The sequence below is a fragment of the Equus przewalskii genome, chromosome 4 (assembly GCF_037783145.1).
Source record: "Equus przewalskii isolate Varuska chromosome 4, EquPr2, whole genome shotgun sequence".
Classification (NCBI taxonomy): domain Eukaryota; kingdom Metazoa; phylum Chordata; class Mammalia; order Perissodactyla; family Equidae; genus Equus; species Equus przewalskii.
Genome location: NC_091834.1, coordinates 38,084,655 through 38,097,526, shown reverse-complemented (window position 1 = coordinate 38,097,526; position 12,872 = coordinate 38,084,655). Strand labels below are relative to the sequence as shown.

Sequence of the window (12,872 nt, the reverse complement as noted above, 5' to 3'; positions counted from 1 at the left end):
TCTAGGGTATAGCCTTTCAATGGTCTTAAGTGGAATCATGAGGCGTTCCTTACATCCCCTCTACTCTAGTGAGCCCTGAATTATAATCCACCATCCTCAAGACCATACTGCCAAATCTTTGCCTATCTCTTTATTATTATCACTACCTTTGGCTAGTTTTCCAGGAGTGTTGCTTTGTGTATGCGCAGTTTTGGAGATGGCAAACTCTTTGCAGGGAAATTGCATGCAGAATTTCAGGCTCACTTTTATGCTTTTTCCCTTCTTCCTCAAGTCTTAACCCCTTTGGCTGCCCTCAACTCCAAATTCTCTCTCTTCAGCCCAGTGAGAGTGCTGCCAACCAAGTTCGTCTTTCTGTCTAGCTTCTGTTTCTCTCTGCGGCAAATCTGCAGGTGCCTTGTGGGAAAACGCAGCACAGAGGCTCCCCTCAGTGTGCTTACCTTCTCTCCAGGGCTGCTGTTTCTCAGGTCCTGCCTGCCGTCAGGACTCCCTGATGTCAGAATGTTGTTTCATGCATTTTATGGTTGATTTTGGCAAAAGGATTATTCTGATATATGCTTTTCTGTAATAGCTGGAAGCAGTTTCCCCAGCTTTCTTTGGAAAAATATACAAAGAAATCCCTACGTTTCACTGTAATGTAATTCTCTCATATCAACAAGTAATATTTTTTTTAAAAAACCAGATACTTTCCTGGTATTATAATTTAGTGTTTTATTTGTGACCAAAAGACTCGGGATCAAATAAATCCCAAGGAGAACCCCCCAAAATTATATATCAGTGCTATAAAATTTGCACAAAGATGTGATAATTTGAAATTGTAAAAGCAGGCTGGGTTTCTTTGTGCTATATATAAAAGACCTCAGCATATGTGATATGTAATATATTAAAGGAAAACTTTATTGTGCCAGTATTTTGTCTATAGTTAATATGTCAGTTACCTTTGGCATTTGATTCACTATATTTTTGTTTGTCTTAGAATGCAAAAAATATTTCAAGAATGACAATTTGTGTGGCCCAGGTCTCTTTAAAACATCTCTAATAGAGTTTGAACTCCTTGCCACATTTTTTTCTCAGTAAGTTTTCTTGAGAATTAACCAAATACTTCGTTGATCTTAGTTCTACCCAGAAACATTGTAGCACGTAGAAAAATATTTATTGACATTGCTGTTGATGACCATCAAGGTGTTTCTTCCATTGAGCATTATTTTTAATGTAATGATTGACAAAATATTTCTCTCCGTCTTTAGCTTTGCCTAAGTTTTTGCAAACTATATCTACTAAGTATCAGAACAGGAACTTAGCATTTCTGCCTACTCACTGTCATTGATACTTTGACAATTATCAAAAGCCTTGACATTTTATTATAATCCACATGAATGATAAACATTTCCTCTAAAACAGACCCTTCAACTTGACTTATAGAATTGCTGAAAGAGCTGTGACAGTTTATAAATTGTATTCAAGTAATATTTGTAATGGGAAATTTAAGACTTTAGAATAAGCAAAGGAGATTACTGTCTATATATTTAATGCAATGCTAGAGCCTTTGGGGATTATCTGAACCCTTAGGGATGTGCAACTTTGTCTCTGACTGAGCTGTTTTACTACTCTGCACAGAGTAAAGTTAAGTTGTAGAAAATGGACAGCAATGCAAATAATTCTTGTCTATAGACATGCAAAGAAATTCTATCTAATGGAGGGAAAACATTTTCCCTTCTGTAGAAAAGTGAATTTCGCAAATTCATCTCAATTTTCCAGTTTCATAAGTGTGTCTTCCTTGAGGTCTCCTTGTGAACCCATTGAAATAGGCCCCTCATTTAATTAATGGGATAAATAACATCTTTGACATGTGTTAATTTTACATTTGTATGAGAGTCATGATTTTATCTTCTTTTGAAAATTATCATCTAACATAATGCTTCCTGGGGCTCAGTCACTTATGGAAACTCTTAAGGAAGGGATGAATTCAGGTGTGGATGGAATTAAGGCAGATTTGAATGGGTGGAATGATGGTCCATGAAAGTGCTTCCTTCCTCTCCAGGCTTAAGATATAAGCCCACTCAACGTAGGAAATAGGGCTAGAAGATCATAGAAGTTGCTCCAGGGTTTGTTGTTGTAGTTTGTTTGTTTTAGTAGTGCCTATACAAAACCTGTTTTTATATTAAATCTGTTACATATGCTGTAGTCATTTTTAATGTGATATGCTGTTCCACTTTTTATTTCAAAGTCTGTAGATTGGTTCCTAAACTAAAACTACCCACACTTCTGATAGCAACTATCAATATAAGAGGTATTGGAATACTAGGGGCATGAATTATTATATGTTCGCAAATCATTCTGACATAAGACAGTGTCTTAGGCCACTTATGAAATAAAATCTTCTTCAGTTCTCTACCCCTTCCCCTGAAGCAGAAATGCAAGGAGTGGTTTCCCCATCATGACTACCACACTGGTTGTCCAGGATTTCACCTCTTCTGTCTTGGGTTTAGGGTCCTGAAGTATCACCATCAGGAGGGAGATTTCCTCCATGGGTTATGCAGACAGGGCTTCAGAAGCTCTATAACCCACAAGGCATCATCACTGCTCAAATCAATAGTGAAGTACAGGGTTCTAATTAAGCCCTTTCTCGTTCTGAAAGTGCAAATCAACTGGGGTAGTAACACTCTCACTCAAGGCTCCTGCGTACTCATCTACCCTTCACCATCTGGGCCCTGGAATAGTGCTCTTGGCAGTGGTTCTTAACTAGGTCTACCCACTTATTTTGTCCCAGGCAGCAAGCTCTCTTCTTGGGCTCCAAAGCTCCCGGGGTGCCTTCTGTTCCCACCTTTCATTTACTCATCTCTTTCCAACTTCCTTTTAGCCAGGGATGGGGGGAAGGTGTAGGGAAATCCATTCCTTTCTATCCAGACTTCCATCACAGGTACTTTCTCTTCCTCAAATTTAGTTCTCTTGTTTTTTCCCCCACAATAAACTTTGATGCCTCCTTATCCTTAATGGCTGAATCACTAACAACCAAAATATTAGTTCTTTTTCTTAATATTCAAACTCTGCCCATACGCAAGGGAAAATATTTGCATTCCATTATTCTCTTCATGAAAGAAAAGAAAGAAACAATTAAATAGTTTAAGTTTGCATTTTATGGTAGTCATAAACTTGGAATTCTGCAGAAAAATACTTGATTGGGAAGCTTTAGGAGCTAGAAAAAAGACATTGGAGCTGAAAAGCTTGCCTCATTACTCTTTACTCTTAGGTTCAGAATGTGGAAGAAATACTGTACCGGTCTACAATCCCTGCAGAAACTACTTGAGGTCTGGTGTGTGTTTTGGAGTTCAAAAATTTTTACATTTCAGAATAATAACATAAATTCATATACCATGTTATCATATAACTTCTTCTAGAGGGGCCTAGGATAGCACTGCTTACTTAAAAATGTTAATTATTTTTGCCACCAACATATGAATATTCACACTCTGTGGAATAAAGTCTTTCAAAGGCTTCTTGTCAATTCAGAAGAGTTTTTGCTACTGAATGATTTCAGATGAGATCATATTTTGCTGGTGAATGAATTTAAAAGTTACTTTAGATTTTCAGAGCTTCCTGGGTGTTGCAATTGCGAGTAAGAGATTTGGACTTACATTTCTTCAATTTTAAGTGCCATCAATTATAAAATGCACTATCCATGTAATGATGGTTTTGAAAGCCAAAAAAATAAATGTTCTATTTATGGTTATTTCACATGTTTTTACCTTTTTTTTGCTATCTTAGTTGTATATATCTAATTTCATTGTGTTGTGGGCAATGAACATGGTGTGCATAGTATCATTTTTTTTTGTATTTGGTTGAAACTTCCTTTGTGGGCAGCACATGGTTATTTATTGTAAATTTCTTATTTATGTTAGAAAAGAATGTTTATTCTCTGAGAGTGCATGTGTATGTATTCATATATATATGTATACATATCTACACATACACTAATGTGTGTGTATGTATGTGTATAAGTATATACATAGAAACATGTATATATTTATATCTATTAACAAATGTTGTGTTATTCACACATTGTCCACACTTATTTTGAATCTGATTGATCTTTTGCTATCTGAGACAGGCATCTTAAAGATTCCTGCTATAATTGTAAAATTATAGTTTCTCTTTGGAGTTCTGAATATTTTTTTTCTTTCTGATAAATGTTATATTGATTGGTGATTAACATTTTATGGCTTTTTATATGACTGAAGTCATTCCCTCATTTCTAATGACTTTTGCCCTAAATTCTTTTTTTATCTGACACTATCAAGTTTCTTGATAGTGCCTGGTAGAATTTGCCTGGTATGTTTTTTCCTACTTTTTAAAACCTGCCCCCATGTCATTTTGTTTAAGGTGTGTCTTATGTCTATAACACTAAATTTTTAAATAAAGGCTTAGTTTAAATTTATTTTGAGAATTTAGTCCATTCATATTATTGTAATTACTGATATGTTTAGAATTATTTCTGCTCTCATCTTGAATTTTCAATTTATTATGTCTCATTTTTTTCCCCTGATTTTCTTTTATGTTACATTAAATAAGGGGTTTTCCATTTTTTCTTCCTGTTAAATTTTTCCCCCAAACTTCGAAATAAGGCAGAATAAAGTATATCCTTTCATGTCATGCTAGGGGACACAAAGGACGATCCATAGATTGCTTTATAATCTAGGGAAATGTACCAGTGCTTAACTTTGCTCTTTACTATTTGACTAGAGTCTGGACACTTTGAAGTTACATGTTAATTTATAGATTTGTGTCTATTATAAATGATAACTCTCCCCATTTTTTTTTTTTACATTTAGATATTTTATTTAACTATTCCCCATTTTTTTTTTTGCCTCGTAGTATACTTTGTATTACTAAAGTATACTTTTCAAAAACGTAAAATCGTGACTCTCATAAAAAATGGTTACTTGTCAAAGATTTTATTCAACTTATTTATTAATGAGGGAACCAGTAAGATATTAAGACAAGTTCAGAGAACTTTTAAGGAGCTATGTATTTATACCTATTTAATTAAATGTTATTAGAATAAACCTTCTGGGTGAAATAGCAAACTGGTTAATGTTCTACAGGGCAATAAACCATAACTTTGAGGTTATATTTTCTAACAAAAATTATTTACATTTCCACTGGAAAAAAAAGTGCAAGTTAATATGTAAATTAAATTTGCATTTGTAAATTCACTAAATATGTAAACTCACACAGTCTGGGACCTTTAATCAATAATAAACAGTGAATCAAACAAAGTATATTTCTCTCTATTGGGGTTTGATAAACTACAGCCTGCAGGGCAATCTGGCCCACTATGGGCCAAATTCAACCATTCCTATTAGTTTGTTGTCTATGGCTGCTTTTGTGTGACAACAGCAGGGTTGAATAGTTGTGACAGAGACCTGGTGACCTGTAACATCAAGAATATATACTCTGTGGTCTTTTACAGAAAAAGCTTGCAGAGCCCTGATTTAAATTATCCCTGGGTAGATCTTGGCTCTTTGTTGACACTGAAAGGATGTGCTACCTTATTTCCAAGTTTTGGATAATTTTTCTTAATAGTATCCAATGGATCGATTTTATTCTAACATTTTCAAAATGTTTAAAAATAAAAGTTTATAAATGTTTATGTTCTTTCTGTATTTCTGAGTCACGTTTTTTTTTTTGTAAAGAATTTTTTTTTTTCCTCCTCAAAGCCCCGCGGTACATAGTTGTATATTCTTCGTTGTGGGTCCTTCTAGTTGTGGCACGTGGGATGCCGCCTCAGCGTGGTTTGATGAGCAGTGCCATGTCGGCGCCCAGGATTCGAACCAACGAAACACTGGGCCACTTGCAGCGGAGCGCGCGAACTTAACCACTCAGCCACGGGGCCAGCCCCTGTGAGTCATGTTTTTAACTTTTTAAAAATTATAGATTGATGCTTCTATTTTTCTCTGTTATCCTCACATTTTTAGCATATACTTAAACTTATATTTTATGAAGTTACTTAGTGTCTCAATTTCCACCTTACTGCTTAAAAGACGAGAATCTAGGGTTGTTGCATCCCTTTTTTTTTCTTTTTTACTCACCTGTAGTCCCTAACTACTGCCTTACTAAGACTAATTTTTCTATCATTTGGGATTGTAGTTCCAGTTTTTCATTGAAGTCAAGTTTTAAAAATAATCATTACTTGGGGGCCAGCCCTGTGGCACAGAGATTAAGTTCACATGTTCCGCCTCAGCAGCCTGGGGTTTGCCAGTTTAGATTCCCGGGTGTGGACCTACACACTGCTTATCCAGCCATGCTGTGGCAGGTGTCCCACATATGAAATAGAGGAAGATGGGCACGATGTTTGCTCAGGGCCAGTCTTCCTCAGCAAAAAGAGCAGATGTTAGCTCAGGGTTGATCTTCCTCAAAAAAAAAAAAAAAAAACTTTACTTGTATGGATATAACCATGATGATTTACTAGCCCTCTATGCTTCTCACATATCACTAATTCCTTCTAATCTATTTGGAGTTGTTTGGTGTTTTGCTATTAGCAATTATTTCAAGGACGGCCAATGAATGGTAAACTGAGTTCTACGTACAAAAGTGTCTCATTTCACTTTTTGGTATAAATTTGGCTGAATACAGATTTCTGTTTTCAAAGTTATATTCTTTTAATTTAATTAATTAAAAGAATTCTTTTAATTTTTAATTTAATTCAGATAATGTTAAACTCAAATTGACACTGAGGTAAGATTACAATCCAATCCACAGAGTCCATTCAGATTTTGTCAAATATCCCAACAATGTGTATATGTATTTGCATTTTTCCCCCTTTATTGTTCAGGATAAGATGTATTTAATTGTCATGTGATTTTAGTCTCCTTCAGTCTGAAGCAATTCCTCAGTCTGTCTCTGTCTTTTATGATCTTGAGAGTTTGAAAGAATATAGGACATTTGTTTTTAGGATGTCCTTCCTGGTCTAATTGATGTTTCTTTGTGTTCAGACTTACACCTAGCATACTGGGTAGGAATACCACAGAAATGATGCTGTGCTCTTCTCAGTTTCTAATATCTGGAGGTACATAGTGTCTACCTGACCCTCTTCTGATGATGCTGACCTTGATCATGTTGGTTTCCACAAGATTTCTCCATTATAATGTCATCATTTTCTCCTTTGTAATTGTTAGGTATATTGGAAGAAGATATTAGATTATACTGATAGCCTGTTCTTCATCAAACTCAGGAGACTTAGCATCTCTTGACTATGCCCATCTAGATCAGTTACTTCTATAATGGTTTCTATAGGGTAATTTTCTATTTCCGTCTTTCAGCATTGGTTAACAGGATTTCTACTAAGGAAGAGCTTGCTTTCAGCACCCTTATATGTATGTGTGTATCAACACAGGAATTTCTATTTTGTTCACTGGGTTGTAATCAATTCCTATCATTATTTTAATGTTTAAATTGTTCAAGATTTGGCCAGGGGGGAGTCCTTCAAAGCTGGCTTCTGTGACATTGTGACATGCCCAGTTATTCTTTAAGTACCTTCTTACATTCTGGCACACCAAGATATTCCAGGGTCATCTTGCACACTTTCTTGCTCCCATCCTGAATTCAGTTATTTCCTCAAGGATCTTGAGTTCCTTTTAAAGGAAGATAGAATTTTGAAACTAAAATCTGGGCACTCACTTGTGTCCATTGTTCAATGACACTGAAGAGGAGGAGAAATAGAAGGGTTTTCTTCTTATCCTTCAAGTCTGAAATTTTACTCTGATGTTTCTAGACTTGGATTTTTTCTCATTGAATGATTTTTCTGTTAGCACTTGGTGAGCTCTTTCAACAAAGGAATCTTGTCATTTAATTCTTAGAAATTCTTTGCCTTTATTTCTCCAACCATAGCTATTTGTTTTTTGTCTTTCTTATTCTCTTATGGGAATTCTTTAAGTCAGACATTAGAACTGCTGAATCTATTTGCTATGTCTCTTAAAATTCTCTCTAGAGTTTACACCTCATTACCACTGTTTTACGTTCTGAAAAAATTCCTCAGCAATGTATTCCAGCTCACCAATTTACTCTGCAGTAGATCCAATATATTTTTCAGTCTATTTATTAAGTTCTATATTTTAATGAGTGTATCTTTCATTTTTAAAAGCTTTAACTGGTTATTTTTATTACTACTTATTCTTGTTTCATAACCACTTGTTCTTGTTTTTATGTATTTGATTAAGTTCCCTGCTTTATCTCTCCTACAGAATTAAATATTCTTTGAAGACACTTCTATTAACTCAGTTCCTCAGGTGTAAGTTCTTTCTTGTGAATTGAGGGCCTGAGTTTGTTGACAATCTTTTATGGTATTGCCGTGGGATTAGTAAATCTTATTTAGACATTCATCTTCTGTAACAGAATTCCCCTGCATATATGCTGGGCTGTGGCAGTCTCCTGCATGGTATCCTGATTGACGCCCAGTGGGGATGACATAGTTCTCCTGATACAACATGATGTGGCTATAGCAAGGGCAGGATTTTCTTTCAGGATGCGTGTCCTGACTTCTTAGCACAGCAGCTGTGACATGCTCCAGATGTAAAGGCCCCAAAGATTTCCTTTCAATAATGACCCCCAATTATGATAGCTTCCAACACAGTGGATGACTCTTAATCTTATGGCTGTGATTTTGGCTCACTGCTATGGCTGTCAGTCTTTCATTCAATGACACCTCACTGTTTCATGCCCACCAAAAGTTTCCTTTCTATCAAGACCCTTCCTTCCTTCCTTCCTTTCTTTCTTTCTTTCTTTCTTTCTTTCTCTGGTTTTATGTGTGAGGAAGTGATATCAGCATGTGTTAGTCTGCATCTTGAAACCAGAATCTATAAATAAAATTTAGTACCTGTATGTTAATAAATTTATGTAAACAATTACATTTTATCTTTCGTTTCATAAAGATTCAATCTAACTCTTCTCCATATTTGGAGTCTTAGGGCTCTTCGAATCATTCTCTCCCATGGGCAGTCATATACTATAAACGGAAAATACTTCCTAGAAGACTAACTTCTTTAACACATTTGGGTTCGATACTCTGATAGTATAACACGGGAGAGCACTGGGATTTTGTCTGCATTTCCTATTGGATTAAACTCATACTTTCTTTTTATTTTTAATTGAATTACGTATTTCTGGAAGTTAAATGGCTTCTCTTGAAAGTCAGCCAAAGATTTTGACAGATAGCTCTTTGGGGCACCAATCTCTCCTAGCTTTGAAAATTTGATGATCTATTAAAAAGATCTGGCAATTTCTATTGCGTTTGTTGCTTTGTCTGATTCTGCCAGGTAATCTTTACCTTTTCTTATCACAATATTGTTTCATTTCAGTGCTGTTTCATGATGTAATCATTTTGAAAGAATTTTAAGTTAAAAATTGGAATCTGAATTTAAGTCAACAAGCAGCTGCAAAGTGTGGGACACCTAATGCCAAAAACGGGATCACAACTCCATGGCAAGATTCCTCCTTTACTTGGGTAAGTTTGTCTGTGGGCAGGCAATGCCAGCTGTATCACAACTTACTCCTGAAAGTTTCTTTGGACACAAAGTGTGAAAAAAAGTATGCTTTAGTCAAGGAAATATGATATTTTTGTTAAATATCTAATATACTATATTAAAGAGTAGAAACAAAAAGGTTATGGTAAAAAGAAGCAGCCCAATTGGTCTCTGTATCAGATAGATCTCCTCTGATTGCATGGGAAAAGAAAGTTAACTCCAAATAGCTTAAGAAAAATAATATATTGGCTCTTGTAACAGAAAATCTAGGGGTTTAATACAGGACTCAAATAATATCATCAGGACTTAGTTTTGCCATCTCTCTCCAGTCTATTATCCCCTGTGTTGGCTTCAAGTTCAAGCCAGCTCTTGGCCTAACTTCTCCAAGGTTCAAGTCCAGAGGAAAAGAGAGAAACTGCCTTCTCTGGCAGTTTCCACACAAATCCTTGGAGCCATTGTAATGTGACCAACTTGAGTCATGTGGTCCTTGACTCAATCTTTAGGGGATCTGTTGCTCTGACTAGCCAGGGACCTGGATGGTGTGCCACTCAAAATACACAGATTGAGAGTTGGGGGTGAATAAATAGTTTGCTAAGGAAAAGTGGAATTTAGCTTAAAGAATCAGGAGACGGATACTGGGTAGTCAAGAACAACCACAAAATGTTTTAAAGATATGATTGGATATGGAAGATACAGAGAGAACAGGCTAAAAACTCCCAACTGTAGAGAGTCTGAAGGTGGCTGTGAGTTTCTATTTGATTACAGAATGTATTAATTTATAAAAATTTTTAAAGGTCTCTAATTAGTCTTCTGTCATCAATCTTACATAATAATTCTATTCTTATATATAGACTAAGGAAAATTTATTTAGGATCAAACTGAAAAAAAAAGAAAGGAAAGAAATATATGGGAGTAAAATAGAAAAAGTAAATGTTTCCTTAATTGATCCAAGTGCACCTTAGACTCTTTTTATTTATTATGATGACCCGGAAAGCTTTAATAATTACATTGCTCCACTTAGTTCTGGTGAGTAGGGAACAGTAGTAAAAAAATTCTGTTTGCTAGAAAACTAAGGGTAAACCAAACTGTATTGTTTGTTGTTCCCATAAATCCGGGATACGGAGTGCTGCTGCTGGTCAGAACCCAATTTTTCCTGTTTACTGAGCCATTTGGTAGCATAAATACATGTAAAATGTGCTTATAGAATGGTATTCTAGCCTCAGAGCTGATCTCTTACACCTTCTTCTGAGATCTTAAACGGATAACAATGGAACAGCAAGAAAATCAGGAGCTACTTCCTTTTCTAACCAACAACTCTCTTCGCTTTTCCCTGCCACTCTGCCCCCACACTCACACCGTGGGACCAGATAAACCGCAGAACTGATTTGTTCTTCCCTCGGGTCATAAGATCGTAACTATGCTCCAGGATTATCTGTCTTTCAGTTTCACTAAGGCTTTTGCAGTAATAAATGTGGTCTATCTTAAGAGTATGTGCACGATAAAAGGAAATTCTGGAGGACTCTAAAGAAGCCCTAGGAGCAGTCCCTGCAACTGTGGAAAGGGAGCTTCTTTGGGGGAGGTGTCCTTCCTCCACATTTTTGGTGGAGTGGCTAACACAAACCAGGTGTTGTTCAGTGTATAGATTTAACCTAGCCGCCTCAGAGCGCATCCCCTTCTGGGCATGTGTGTGTGAGTGACCTGAAGATGCTCCTAGAATCCTTCCCTCCTCCAGCTCATGAGAGAATGAATAAATAAAGACTTGGCAGCCGTCTCACAGAGGCTGCTGACACCTGCTCTGGACAAATCCCAGGCAGTGTGCTTTCTGTCTTCATTGCATGCTCTGCACGAAGGACTAAACTTTGTTTATCTTCCATCCAGCTAAAGAGATTATATTTCATGGCCAGCTGGTTCCTTTTGAGGCAGAATTTGCCCCCTTAAATATAGTACGTACTTGTCTAGGTAAATGTTTAAGTTGTTTAACAAAGAACATAAAACTACTTTTTCTTGGTAGCTTTTTTTCACTTTTCATTAGTCTAGTAGGAATTATTCATGTTTGTTGACAAAGTTTTTGATTTGCTCCCCCTCTCAGAACAGTATGGAAAGACCAGATATTTTATTAGTGTAGAAGGAACTCTTTCTACTTTATCATTATTCAGAGCACTGTCCTCTTGAGGCTGTGAATAAGATCATGATAGATCTAGAGTTATTGGCTTTCAATTAATGTAAACAGTCTCAACTAATTTTGGGGAGAGGTTTTTGTCCTTTTGGTGTATTTCCCTTTGATGGTATATAGTACTTTCCATACTCACCTTGCTCACGATAGCCTTGTGTGCTTAGAATAAAAATCTTAAGTCACAGTGAAAAATCGTAAGCAGTATATCTGTTTCTAAAGATCCATAAACATCTCCCAAAGCCCCGCAGTAAATAAGCATAGCATCTATTGCAGCACCTTGCACACAATATGCATTCTGTCTAGCTTATTATTTGAGTGAAAAGACGTAAACAGTTTTGAATTATCTGTGTTGCTATTCCCAAATCAAAAATGGATCGAAATATCAGCTCTTTTCATAAATCTTCCATTATGGGTTATTTTGATGTTCATGCTGCTCATTTTCACGGAGCCCTAGCCTGCCAACGTGGGCTGGATCCTCAGGAATGCAGTGGACTCAGATGTGACAAAGCTTCAGACTGTTTCATTATGGCCAGCTTACCTGGTTTCACATAAAAAAGGGAGCCTAGAAGTGTGAGTCCCTGAAGATCAGAAAGCAGCCACCATGAACTAAGCTAAATGAGACACCTCTGATTTTTTGGGCATGACTGAGAAACTGATGATGCCACAGCTGTGTAGGGAGAATGCGTCGCAGAACGGAGTCAGGCTGTCTAGGTTCAAGAACCAGATCTTTCCAATTCCTAATGTGTCCTTTTGGATAAACTATTGAACATCTCTAAGCCTCAGTTCCCTCACTTCTAAAATGGAGATAATAATAGCATCTAACTCACAGGGTTGATGTGAGGATTAAATGAGATCATGCTACTAAGAGAGCATGGGTCAGAGCCCGGCACCGAATAAGCAATAAATGTTAGCTGTTAAGTCCTGTCTGCCATAGCTACTCCTTGACTGTCAACTACTAACGCTCTTGGAATCTGCAGTGCTCGTTCTGGCACTTGATCATGGGTTAATTCATCTATCATCACCTGTTGAGGTGATTTTAATCCCCCTCAGATTGCTGAATGTGGCTCACATAGGGTTTAAGAGGGAGAACTGCCCATTTTAGTGCTGCTCATATTAAACAGTAAATGATAAATATTTACTCAAAGCTCTAGGTCAATACCAAAAAAGCTAAAGGAATCTTGTGT

General features: G+C 36.5%; 1 long non-coding RNA gene across 1 annotated transcript in view; it reads left to right on the top strand.

Moving 5' to 3' along the window:
- Positions 1–12,872, top strand: part of LOC139083028 (uncharacterized) — a 37,396-nt gene that overhangs the window by 20,475 nt on the left and 4,049 nt on the right. The window contains exon 3 of the long non-coding RNA XR_011539523.1: positions 9,351–9,496. This is a non-coding gene — a long non-coding RNA (uncharacterized lncRNA). The remainder of the gene's footprint in view (positions 1–9,350; positions 9,497–12,872) is intronic.